The following is a 14,612-nucleotide window of genomic DNA, read 5'->3' as shown; positions in this document are numbered from 1 at the left end:
TGGATAAAATCACTGTATAGTACCCGTTAGCTACCCTGTCAGGGTCACGGTGAAATCCTGAAGCCCTAAAACGAGCGGAAATGCCACCATCATTAGAAAGCAATCAAAAGACAGCTACCTCTATAAACATGAACACCGCAGCCACCGCTACTCTTAATATTATGATCTCTATAAGGCGGCGGGCTGGCAGAAACGTTAGCAAGCCGGGTGAAACGCTTAGCGGTATTTCGTCTGTCTTTACGTTCTGAGTTCAAATTCCGCCGAGGTCGACTTTGCTTTTCATCTTTTCGGGATCGATAAATTAAGTACCAGTTGCGTGCTGAGGTCAATCTAATCGACTGGCCCCTCCCCAAAAATTTCGGGCCTTGTATCTAGAGTAGAAAAGAATATTATGACCTCTCTCTCCACCACGGCCGTCGCCGCGCTGCTGTCGCCACCACCATTTCCTTACTACTACTGCCAGTTCACACCATCGCCACTCCTGATATAATAAAGATACCCCATGTCTTTTCATACTCAGCTCGCCTGACTGGTTACGGAAATTTCTAAAGACCCAAAAAAGAAACTACAATAACAGCATGCATAAGCACCCACGCGCTACACGATACATACGACCATAGACACACAGATACGCACGTACACACACATACACACACACGCACACACAGTCACACACACACATACTTATATATGAGACTGGGTATACACACACACACACACACGCACTCACACGCATACAGTCACATGCACACACAGTCACACTCACACATACACACACATGCACACACACACACACACACATATATATACTTATATATGAGACTTTGGATGCACATACACACACACACAGGTACGCGTACACATACTCACACGCACACAGCCACACTCACATACATCCTCCCGCACACACACACACACACACACACAAACACAATGAACGTTCGTGATATCGGGTGGTAGTGGTAGTGGTAGAAGTGGTACTAATAATAGTAGTAGTTACTGTTGCGATTATTATAACAATAATAATAATTGTTGTTGTTGTTATTATTATTATTATTATTATTATTATTATTATTATTATTACTTGTATTTAAATCAGTGTCAACAAAAAGAAAACAGCAGTAGCAGCAGCAACAGAAGCAGTAGCAACAGCAGTAGTAGTGACACCTGTGAAACTCTTGAGGTAAATTTTAATCACCATAGACCAACGAGCGAGTGAACATTTAATAAACAGGAACATATTTGGTTATCTCAAACAGTAAGGTAAGTTTAAAATAAGATACGTTTTCTTATGTGACACCCACTTCAGTTTTGTGCCCGATATTTTAGTGGGGAAGACGTCTTCTTCTTGTTCTTCTTGTTCTTCTTCTTCTTCTTCTTCTTGCTAGTGTTGTTGTTGTTGTTGTTGTTGTTGTTCTTCTTCGTCTTCTTCGTCTTCTTCTTCACAAAACGCGTGCGCGCGCAAATGCTATGCGTGGCATCTTGGGGGTGAAATTGGGGTAGACGGAACGAACTGTGTACGTAGAAGCCAGTCAGGTGAATTACACCTGTCATTCAAAGGTGAGGCTTTGTCACACGCTGTCGTTCCCGCTAATTCTTTCTGCGGAGTACATTAAAGATAATCCCCTTTAATTCTATCAGCTGTTGAGCTGATAGAATTCGCTCAGTTGATTAAGCTTCTGAATGTACATCGTCGAAATCGACGGAGATTCATTTACTCTTCAGGACTAACTTGAAGCCGAACACATGTATTGTGAGTGAGTATGGCTGAGTGGTAAGAAGTTTGCTTCCCGACTAGATGGTTCTGGTTCAGTCCCACTGTGTAAGACATCTATTGTTTCAGACCGGTCAAAGCCTTGTGAGTATATTTGGTTGATGGCAACTGAAAGAAGTCCGCTGTCGAATCTGTATCAATATCTTTCTATAGATATGTGTGTGTGTGTTTATGCTTGCCTCCCACTACCGCTTGACAACCGGTGTTGGTTTCTTTACACTCCTGTAACTTAGTAAGTTAGCGTATCGGCGAAAAGGAACCAATAGAATAAGTACCGAGCTTCACATCAAAGTTGGGGGGGGGGGGTACAATTATGTAATTTAGGCCTGTAATAGCTACAAGCATGAACATTTAAAAACGGGCTTTTAGAGCCGTGTAATTAGTATGTATGGATGGAATTAGGGAAAGTATTTCTAAGACTACGACAATATATGCTTGCGGTTGCAGGTTCGATTCTCGGTTGAGAAATGTAAATTTGTTGCAGAAAGTGGATTTTCAGTTTGTTTTTGATGATTTGAATCATCATCATCCCAGACCTTCGTCCTGATCATCATCGGTAGCTCAAAAGGACCTTTATTTTCGAGTCGGTCGACTTCCTTGAAATAGTAACCAATTTCCCTCAATCTACACATTAAGTTCAAGAAAGTTCTGCAGACTTCGATAAAGAAATAAACATTTTTAATCATAGCTCTCCTCAGCCAGGGCGAACCTGGGTTTAAAACAATTGCTAACATCCTCTTAGTAATAATTATTATATTGTCGTTATATACACAATATACGCACGAGCACACACACACACACACACACACACACACACACACACACACACAAACAACACCATTTGTTCATTTATTTCGTGTTTGTCCTTCGTCCGTCCACTAACGGTTTCGTCTTGAATTACATTTATTCATTTTCGTATGTTTACTTCTGTATTGCTTGTTTATCCATTTATTGTTTGTCCGTTCTCGTTCTATTTTGGTTCCATTGCTTGACAGCTTCTTGCTGGTCGCCACCAGAAAGGAGATAATATTACCGTCAAGGGCGCGAATTTGCGTTTGAACTTCTGGCCGATAACTGATGAGGAATCGGGGGACCTTCTGTGTCTGTTTTTCCGTTCGTTTGTGCATTTACGGTACTGTTTTTGACTTATTAATGAATGGAACGCTACGCATCCTTTATTTTATAAATAAATAATAATAATAATAATAATAATAATAATACCTGTGAATTTGCGTGTGTAAACTGGGAATGCATACAACGAGTTTCACTGCCCTAGGTGTACGGAAAACACTCGGCGAGAAATGGAAGAAAATTTGAAGAAAGAAGAAAAAAAAGCATAATAATAATAATAATAATAATAATAATAACCGACCTCAGTGTTTCACTGATACTTAATTTATCGACTCCAAAAGGATGAAAGGCAAAGTCGACCTCGGCGGAATTTAAATAATAATAATAAGCTTACAAGCGTTCACTGTGTATTGGTTAAAGAAAATAGTTAAATATTGGGGTATGATGGAATGAAGTGGTTTTTAGAACGCGCACAGGGTTTTCACTCGTCACCGATTCTTCATTTAACGCACTTTTTACCATATATATTCGGCAGATATTGCATAGTTTCTGAAGGGTGGAGAGTTTCTTGCAAAATACTTACCAAAACTGACTTCAAATTTAGGCGTCTACTTTCATATAAAATGAAAGTCAATGTTTATTAAACGAAACCCACAAATTCGAAGTCAGTTTGGTAAGTGCTGTGCTCGAAACTTTCGACCCTTGAGTCTAAAAGAAACAAGCATTCTGGCAACTCTGGGATACTGTCATTAGTTATAATGCTTGTTTATTTTAGGCTCATTTCCCTGTCCTGTCTCCTGAATCGGTCCTGATGAAATAGTGAGTCGGACAGAGCTTCCTTTCTTTGCGTTTCTTGCCGTGGTGTGGGTTAATTTGATATATTAGATAAAAATTTGTCCAATTGTTGCTTGAACATATCCCCATCTACACCTCTGAGATCTCGAGCATAGCTCTTCGTCGGAAAAGAGAAAGGAAAAAGTTCGAAGAAAGCGAAAATATCGCCACCGTGTGTAGTTACATTGCTGATATATATATATATAATTTTTAAAGAGAACAACAAACGTTAAGGCAAGACAAACATCTCTTTCTTCATCTTATTCCTTTTCTCCTGTCCTCTGTGTCATCATTTCATTAATCTATACCCTTCTCGTTTTCCCTGTTTGTCTCCGATGACGGAATATCCCACACTCTGGGATATCTCAGAAACAGCCATAAGACTTTGAATTTTTCCAGTAATAATAACGTGTACGACTTGAGTTGTTTGTCTTGCCTTAACGTTTGTTGTTCTCTTTAATAATTATAAATCCGCTATATTGGAAATCTACAATGGCTCCATAACTACCTTCCTGGCTATAACCTCGGAGCCCTGTGAACAAACCTTTATACTTTACACACGCATACACACACACACACACACGTATATATATATATATTCTCCGTGTTTTTCTCCTTGTCTCCGTATTCTTTCTGTTGAAGAGCGTAGCTCGAAACGTCAAAGACTTTCCGTATTCCCGAGCGTCATACTAATACATCCTTTTGTTATTTACACCACCTGTCCTCGTCTGTTGTTGTTTTTTCGTATATTCTCCCATATATATATATATATATATATATATATATATATATATATATATATATATATATTCGTTTGTCGTGGCACTCAGTCGGGTACGAAGACGAGGGTTCCAGTTGATCCGATCAACGGAGCACTCCACAGATACGTGTACTCTTAACGTAGTTCTCGAGGAGATTCAGAGTGTGACACAGAGTGTGACACAGAGTGTGACACAGAGTGTGACACAGAGTGTGACAAGGCTGGCCTTTGAAATACAGGTACAACAGAAACAGGAAGAAAGAGTGAGAGAAAGTTGAGGTGAAAGAGTACTGCAGGGTTCGCCACCACCCCTACAGGAGCCTCGTGGAGCTTTAAGTGCTTTTGCTCAATAAACAATCACAACGCCCGGTCTGGGAATCGAAACCGCGAGTCCGCTACCCTAACCACTGGGGTATTGCGCTTCCACTATATATATATATATATATATATATATATATATATATATATATATATATATATATAAGAATTTAAGGATTGGAGAAAACGCATGTTATAATTGCAATTATAACATGCGTTTTCTCCAATCCTTAAATTTTTAAATATACTCAAATACCCAAAATTTCAAGGAGTTCCTGCCTTAAAAACAGGAGCTAACCACAGTTATTTTGTGTTCTTTGCTACATTGGTTTCTATTAACCCATTTATTCTATCAGAAGAATTTTTATTCATTAAGATAGAAGAAATACACACACACACACACACACACATATATATATATATATATATAAGTTTAAAAAAAGACGAAAACTAACAAAAAACAACAACGTGAGGACGTGATACGGATAGTGTTATTAGACGCTCGGGAAAGGAAAGAGAGAGAGAGTATGACGTTTCGGGCGGAGCCCTTCGTCGGAAACAAGGAAAGTTCAAAGAATGGAAAAACGGAGGAAGAAAAAATCGGCACCAATGCCCACGAGGTTACATTGTGTGATATATATATATATATATATATATATATATATATATATATACATACGTGATTGTGTGTGTGTGTGAGTAACCACGTGGTTTAGTGGTCAGTGTCGCACTCTTAATCGCGAGATTGTGGTTTCGATTCTTAGACTGAGCAAAACCCTTCACTTCACGTTGCTCCAGTCCACTCAGCTGGCAAAAGTATCTAATCTTATGATGGATCGGCGTACCGTTAAGGGAAGGGGCTGGATACGTCACAGAATCCGGAAACCAGACTTATGAACCTTTGGCTCACGGAGGACCCTCGTTTCACATTACAGAAGGTTACTGTTGCAGCAAATTAGCAGCCACAAGGAAACCTCTTGTTACCTGTCATAGTTGGTTTACTTTTGCGTTTAGGTGAATCAATTTGTGCAACATTGTTCTAGATTCGTAGCAACTTCTAATTTTTTTTAAAATACAATAATTAGAAAAAAAAAATTACTCAGTGCTCTTTTTTATCCTATCATGTCACGTAAGCATAAAACAATTTCGTTACATACCAGACAACAAAGAAAAAAGAAGTAGGACAAAATCAACATGTTATTCCAGATTCTTTTTAATTTACACCGTCAAATTAAAAAAAAAACATAATGATCAAATATATGTTATCCTGTAAAATCATTTGAGCGTAACTTTACTAAACAAACACTTAGAGATAGTAAATTCATGGCGAGTACAGAAAATTTTGTTTAGCGTTTGGGTAGACGCAGTGCGTCTTGGGGTTCAATGCTAGTCTGTGTTGCTGTATTGCTTTGCGTTACCCGGAAGCTTATAATTCTGTTAAAACGGCCCTGGATATATGATATGTCACTCTATCCCACGCTTGCCACTCTCCAAAATCATTATTCAGCAAAAGGCGTAAAATATATTTAAGCAGTTGAAACAATGAGGAGCTAAGGGTATCACTCAAACATTTACTGCTTTGGTTACACGCAGATATTAAGGACTATATAATTACTGGACAACTAGAGAGAAAACCAAGTCATAAATTAAGAAAATAAAAACATGCTCTTCATACAGGGCGTCCATAAATTAATTTTACAATTTGAAAGATTCAGAAAAAAAGTTTATTGGAAAGCGCCAGCAAACATAAAGTTTTATTAAAAACACCAGAACACTTCCATGTAGGTTCTAGCGGTTGCACGTAACATGCTGAGTTATGTATATATATATATATTATTTACATTATTTACATTTGACGGATATTTGTCCTCATCCGTCAAATGTAAATAATGTACATAATTCCTCATCTGTTAAATATATATATATATATATATATATATATATATATATAATACAAAATGGAGCAAGAACGCAAACCATCCGGACAGTTAGGTAATACAAAAATGGGACAACAAAACATCCAGATACACGATACAAAGAAAGCAAGGACGGGTCATTCGAAGTTTTCTTTCCTCAGTCGAGTACCAGATTATCTTCACAATTTCGGCTGATTATACTCGAGACTGCTCCAATCTGGCCAGTCCCGAGGAAAAATTAAGCTAAGAGCATTAGATTCCCTGGAAGAAACCAGCGAATGTATACAAAAAACAAGGACGGAAAAAAAAAATATATATTGATAGAAAGGACAACAAAAGAAAGAAAGAGACATCGATATTATGTAAACAGAGGAATTTATGTGTAAAAATAAAGTTTCCGCCCCGGCATCCGAAACTCGGAGTTTTATCATGGCTACCGAATAAGTGTCACATATTTTCACAGGTATATATATACTGTGAGTTATTGTCGAATGTCTACTGTCGCGTGTAAGACGGATCCGGCTATCAGCTGAATCCATTGTGAAGATTGCCCTGCCGCCCTCTTTTGGCCGGGGGAGGCAATTTTTATTTGTCTAGTGGCTGTAGCGAAAGAAGTAGTATGGTGGACCCGTTTGAAAGGACTAAAGACAGACATTTTCCTCTTTTGCGAAGCATTCTTCAGCTTTTTCAAGTTTCACTTGAAAAGGAAGTTGAGGGTGGAGAGGGAAGTGTTACCTTGTAGTAAGTTTGTTGAAAAGTGGGTGAATGTTGGAGGAATGGCCAGTGTGAAAGGACCAATTCTGAGCGTACATCTATGAAATGTAAAAAGAGAAGGGCTCTTGCCTTGTTGATCAGGCACCCGTAGATGTTATGTGGATTTCCACGAAGACCTTAAAGCGCCTTTCCTGTTGAGAGATTTAATTTGTTTAATTTTTTACTTTTAAGTTTTGTTTACACGCGGAAAGCCCATTGTAACGTCCCATTTTTGTCTTTTATGTTGTTGCATGTCATTTAATGTTATTGTATGTGAGGCCTTGTGGCTAATAAAAGAAATAATAATAATAATTATTGTTGTTGTTGTTGTTGTTGTTGTTGTTGTTGTTGTTGTTGTTGTTGTTGTATAAGGCGGCAAGCTGGCTGAATCATTAGCACGCCAGTCAAAAATGCTTAGCGACATATCGTTCCAATTCCTTCGAGGTTGACCATGCCTTTCATCCTTTTGGGGTCAATAAATAGATTGAGTACTGAGGTAGTCGACTTTCCTACTCTCATCGAAATTGCTGGCCTTGTGCCAAAATTTAAAACCATTATTATTATTAGTAGTAGTATTTTACATTTTTCGTTTGTTTCGTTCCATTTTTTTTTCTACGTAGCTAAGTACTTTTGAATTTATAATTTTCCTACTTCAACTTTCTATTTTTTCTCAAACCTGAGAATACCCATTGCATTTTTAACCTAAATTACAACCTTTATCAGAAATTTGCTCGAGACACGTAGGTACTTCAAATATAAAGGAAACTACATCTTTAAAAATATCCAGAAGTTACTTCCTTTGATGATTTCAGTACGCATGATGCAAAAATTCTACCATTTTAAAGGTGGCAAATGAGCTATCATATGCCATTCGAATAATTCCCTACAAGGAAACTGTAACGTAACTATAACGGCCGCACAACTAAACTCTTTTACTGTTTACACACAGATATCCATTCCGCAGTATTTTCTGTTATCACCCCTGTAAAACATTAGTATCTCTCTCTCTCTCTCTCTCTCTCTCTCTCTCTCTCTCTCTCTCTCTCTCTCTCTCTCTCTCTCTCTCTCTCTCTCTCTCTCTCTCACTATACATACTCCACTAGCTCCAAATACATTTCCCTAACCTCAAGGGAGGCCTCTACAGAGATGACGCCTTGCTACTTACCAAGAGCGTAAATAAATAATAAATCCTCCTTCGAACGAGCTAGAAAAGATCTACACAAATTTTTTTCTAGCCTAAACCTGTCAATTACGGTTGAAAATTCCCAGAAAACTACTAAATTTTTAGACGTAACTTTAAACTTAGAAACCTCCCAATACTCCCTAACCAAATACCTTAAACCTAATCAATACCTTAAATACCTAAACATTCATTTCAATCACCACAAATACACCTTTGATAACATAGTCAGGGGTATCTCGATCTGTATATCTGACATCTCTTTCACTGAGGAAATATTCAATAACCACGCAGCATATTAAAACCAAGCGCTCGCTGCCAGCGGTTTCTCCCAACAAATAAAATACATCCCTAATACTAGGCTTAAACAACATATATCTCAAATCACATCGCAACGACACACCAACCATCTGAATCACACCAGACCACACATACACTATGCTAGAGCCCCGGGAGAACCCGTATTAAGACAACCTAGACCCCAACACGCATACATATAACACTAGGTCAAAAGCTAAAACAGCTAACAACAGATCATGCTACCCCACTGTATTTTCCAGAAATATAGATAGCACTACCCCTAAGCACCCCACAAAAAAGTGGTGGACGCTCTATTCTATGTTATACACCCGCCTTCTCACTAAACGTTAAGAACTTAGCTAAATCCTTCTTTAATATACTAGACTCCAACTTCCCTCGTCGACATAAATATTACTCTATCTTTAAAAGATCTACCCTGAAGTTATCCTATTTCACCCCACCCAACTTCGAGTCTATCATAGCAGCCTCTAATAAACAAAAGCTTTCTCTCTACTATCAAAACTCATACTATAACAACTCTGAATACACGAACACCCAACATGTACACATTTCCAACATTGAACCCCATATGTTAGACCACAACCATAACCCAACCTATCCTACTAACACTATCCACGATACTACCACTTCCACCACCGTTACAGATAGAATAATTAACAACAACAATAGCAATAATAACGATAATAGTAATAATAATACTAGTAACTTAGACCTTTCTACCCCCATCTCTAACCTCTCCTCTGACAGTATTACCTCCTCCATTCCTGAAAATAATCCCCAAAATACACTCACTTGTAACTGCTGTCCTGGGTCCATCTGCCCTCTACAAACCCATTGTAGAAGATCTAATGTAATTTATAAATGCACCGCCCTCAACACATTACACAATTCTGCAGCTATATATATATATATAGGATCGACCATAAATTTAAACAGCGATATGCCACCCATCTCAATACTTTTAGATACGAGAAACACAGTAAATCTACAACACTCGCCAGTCACATACATCATCTCAAAAGCAGAAATATCCTTTACATTTTGTCATGGTCCATAATAAATTCAGGGCTTCCATACCAGAGTTAACGCTTAGCCTGTAAGTTATGCCTCACGGAGGCATACCACATATTAAAATACAACTCCTCGACACTACTAAATAAATATAATGATGCCCTAAGTACATGCAACAACCGTTTTTTTCATACCTTCAAATTTTACCATAATTCTAAATGCAAGCTAAATAACCACACAGCATATATCCACAACACCCCTTAGGTAATCCCTATCTACCGTACCTAACTTTCCTTTATCTCCATTTCAATTTTTAATCTTAAATTTTTTAACTTCCGTATGTTACTTTAAGGATCACAATCATTTAACACTACATATATGGACATACAAGCGGATACATGTGTGTGTAAATGTGTGTGCATGTATGTTTATGTATGTATGTATGTATATGTATGTATGTATATGTATGTATGTATATGCATGTATGTATATGCATGTATATGTATATATATGTATATATATATATACATATATACACATATGTGTGTGAGTGTATGTATATGTACGTGCATATGTATATACAAATATGAGTGTGTGTATGTGTATATATGCATACGTAAGTGCCTGTATGCGCGTGTACGTGTGACTTTGTATAAGCGCGTGTGCGCCTGCGCGTATGTATGTGTATGTATATGCGTATGTATGTATATATGCGTGTGAATATGCATGTAATCATATGCGCATATATATATGTACGTGTGTGTGCGCATACTATGTTATTATACCGTCTTTCCTCTTCTGTGATTCCTACCTATTACACTAACCTATCACATACGTCTATTTATAGAAATTTGACATCCTTGTATTCTTCCCTCCATTTTAAATTTTACTACTAAAACTACTACTCACTTTGGTATCATCCCACCATTACCTTTTCTCTATCCATCCCTTAATGCAGCCCTATCATATCACCCCTACTTGTATATCTTACACTTATTCGCTCCTTACCTTCTCATCTCTTCCCATCCACCACTCCCCAACCCTCTCCCATCCTCCCCACACATTATCTTGATCACCAACTAACATTCCTTTTCTCACTTCTGTCACCCTTTCTTCATTTTTTCACTCCTTTCGCTCTTTTTTCTTTTTTCTCTCTTCTTATTTTAATTTTTAATATTTGTTTCTTAATTTCTTTCTTCCTTTCTCTCTTTCTTCCTCTCATTTTCTCTTCCAGTCTTCATTTTGACCAATCTATTCATTCTATTCATACACATCTCTCCCCTATCTATTCACAAATACTACCAATACATTCTCAAATTTTTATTCACACCACAAAAACCCTTCGAATGAGCAACACACAAAAACCCTTCGAATGAGCAACACACAATCCATGGCTCCATACTTTGAAATGACTAAACATCAACTACTATTGGAGCTTACATACCATGTACAGGAAACTTTTTACCACTTCCATACACCACTTCACTCGAATAATGCAACTGCAACTACAATATTTGATATTTTATTTCTATTTTCATTCTCTTATTTCCCTCTATATTCCATATCTCCTCCTTTTTCATAATAATTCCTTATTCCGAACTCAAATATTTATCTCTATTTAACTATCTCACATCATCTCTGATGAAGGGATATTCATAATATCCCAGAAACAGCTATGAGACCATATCTATATCTCTTCTTTATAAATGTCCTGAAAATTCATCTCAGCCTTGGCTTTGTTATCTCATTTTGTCTAATATATATATATAAATATATAGGAGAGTATTGTAGTTCGTTTGAAGCATTGTGTACTGTTTATAAGGAATGAAAAGTCTTGAATGGTACAACAATGCACCTTGTGTAAATGTCTTCAGCTCTAGCCTTATGAGTGGATTTCGTAGACGGGCACCGAAAGAAGAACGTCATATATATATATATATATATATATATATATATATACGTGTGTGAGTGTGTAATATGTACGTGTGTCTGCGTTTGTGTCGTCCCCCCTCACACACTTGACAAACAGTGTTCGCGTGTTTACATCCCCGAAACATTAGCGGTTTGGCAAAAGACACCGATGCAATAAGAAAGAGGCTTAAAAAAAAAGTCCTGAGGTCGATTTGTTCGGCTAAAAATTCTTCAAGATGGTGAAACAAGTGAAAGATAAAAGATAAAGATTAAGGATTAAATACAGATGTATAATTCAACAGTGAAGTTTTAATGGAATATAGATGTTACACTTGAAAACGAATTAAAGCTAAATAAAACTTCACCTTTCATCTGGTAAATTTAGAGAAATGCAAATTGGAATACAAAAAATGACCACTGCAATTATAGAGGCTAGAGCTGCTAATTTGGGCCGATGCAACTTTTGGCATTTCTTAAAATTGTCCTCCATATAGTTAACTGAAGAGAGTGTTTTGGATAATAAATAACTTAACTATAAAAACCGCATTTAGGATTTCAAGAAGGCCTTAAATCTCAATTCAAATGTCTTCTAAGCGTAGTATTCCTGATCTTGAATCGGGCCTTGTGCCTAGAGTAGAAAAGAATTTCATTGATTCAAACGATGACGGCATTCATACACAGAGCAGCCATTACGGGGACGTAAACACACCAACATCGGTTGTCAAGCGATGGTGGGGGAACAAACACACACACACACAATAACTTCTCTGACTTTTAGGGTGTGCTTCTTTTTCGTATGATCCATTAATAACATTAATAACATGCATATATATTTACATATACACACATATGTACACGCTCTTATAGTCATAGATATGCCTACACAGCCTATAAATGCTTACATATACATACATACACTTTAACTCATGCGTGAGCGGACACTCACACATACTCACACGCACAACAGTAAATGGTGTAACACGATTTTCGTCCTTGGATAGCAGCTGTTATTTCCAGTTTACTCTCCCCTAGAAAGTATGAAAAATGGCTAATATATCCTTCAAACTTTGTTCTTGCTACATTTACTCAAACCCCAAAGAATCCCTCTCGATACATGGCTATGATGCTCGCTAATTATTCCTGCTCATAATCAGAGATGTACGTAATGTCAGCCGTTGAGGGACATGCTTAAGTAGTTAAGGTCAAGCAACTGACAAGCAAATCTGTGGTATTGAGCATAATATTTGCTATAACGATATTTCTGCTTCAGCAACTCATCTCTGAATCTGTTTGAAATGTAATGGAAAATAGGTCAGTTTCAAAACATTGATGTCCAGGTCACAAAAGCAAAGTTTGAAGGGAATAGTTGTCATTTCCGTTATCTTTTACTTCTTATCATCACTGGACTGCGGCCATGGTGGAGCACCGCCTTGAAGGGTATAGTCCAGAGTGTCTCAACCATTTTTTACTTGTAGATAGACCCCTTTGATTCCTATTTTACTCGCATGGACCCTCCTAGCCATTCGATTGTTAAAAAATCATATATTTTTAATATCATTATGAAATGTATTAAAAAATTATTAGAATATTATTTTGTGAATTGTAGAAGTATAATCAATTTATTACAGATAAATTTTAACAAAATCTTATATTGACTTCCAAGGACCATATGGACCCCAGTTGAGAACCACTGGTTTAATCAAACAAATCAACCCCAGTATTTTCTTTTAAAACTATATTTATTCTATCAGTCTCTTTGGCCGAACCAACAACTTATGAGGACATAAACAAACGTAAAGACACACACACACACATACATACACACGAGCATATATATATATATATATATATATATATATATATACGACGAGCTTCTTTCAGTTTCCGTCAACCAAATTTCCTCACAAGGCCTTGGTCGACCCGAGGCTGTAGTAGAAAATACACTTCCAAGATGTCACGCAGTGGGAATGAACCAGGAACCATGTGGTTGGAAAGCAAAGTTCTTACCATACAGTCACGCTTGCATCTTTCTTAAAGAAGAATTTATTGAAATTGCTTTTGATCTTGAATCGAAGTCTTTGTTCACGTTTAAAAGAATCGTGTATTATTGGGCGAATAAATGAAAGCTGTTGTAAACCATGCCATTAACTTTCCCAAATTCGTATCGGGGTGGGGTGGGTTTAACCATGTGACTTATCTACTGAGCAGAGGAATACTTTGAACATAGAAGATGTAACCTAGTATTCGTGATCCCAGTGCCCACCAGACTTATTCGGTTAGCATGTAGTTTACCCTCGTAAAAAACGTGAAAATAAATTGTCCTAAAAACATGAAAGAAACTGGAAGTGACGGCAATGACATCTCATAATCATCCCTATTCTCTCGTTGTCGATTAAGTTTCTTCTTGGCCAGCATCCATAACCTTTCTATAGTCTGTGTATGGATGCCATCATCGTTTGAATCAATGAAATTCTTTTCTACTCTAGGCACAAAGCCTAAAATTTGGGGGGAAGGGGCCAGTCGTTTCTGCCAGCTCGCAGCCTTGTTTGAATCAATAAAATTGAGTGAATGGTTGACAACTTCATGGGTATAGAAATTGCCGAGACTCGCATTGGAATCTAACATATCAGATATTAAAAGTGCTTTATGAAATTTTGGTATATAGCTGTCGTTACTTCTGGTTTCTATTGCAATTTACTCGCATTTCAAGGATAATTTACTTTCTCTTTCTTAACGACAGCAAATTGCATCTTTACAACCTAT

The 14,612-nt window shown here is 37.3% G+C and overlaps 1 long non-coding RNA gene across 1 annotated transcript in view; it reads left to right on the top strand.

Annotated features, from left to right (window-relative positions):
• Positions 1–1,117: 1,117 nt before the first annotated feature.
• The window catches only part of LOC149134379 (uncharacterized), a 31,511-nt gene continuing 18,016 nt past the window's right edge, over positions 1,118–14,612 (top strand). Inside the window, exon 1 of the long non-coding RNA XR_016242862.1 lies at positions 1,118–1,263. This is a non-coding gene — a long non-coding RNA (uncharacterized LOC149134379). The remainder of the gene's footprint in view (positions 1,264–14,612) is intronic.

The sequence above is a fragment of the Octopus bimaculoides genome, chromosome 8, assembly GCF_046866305.1.
Source record: "Octopus bimaculoides isolate indiv1 chromosome 8, ASM4686630v1, whole genome shotgun sequence".
NCBI lineage: Eukaryota > Metazoa > Mollusca > Cephalopoda > Octopoda > Octopodidae > Octopus > Octopus bimaculoides.
The sequence above is the reverse complement of the archived record's forward strand: the minus strand, read 5'-3'. Positions and strand labels throughout refer to the sequence as shown.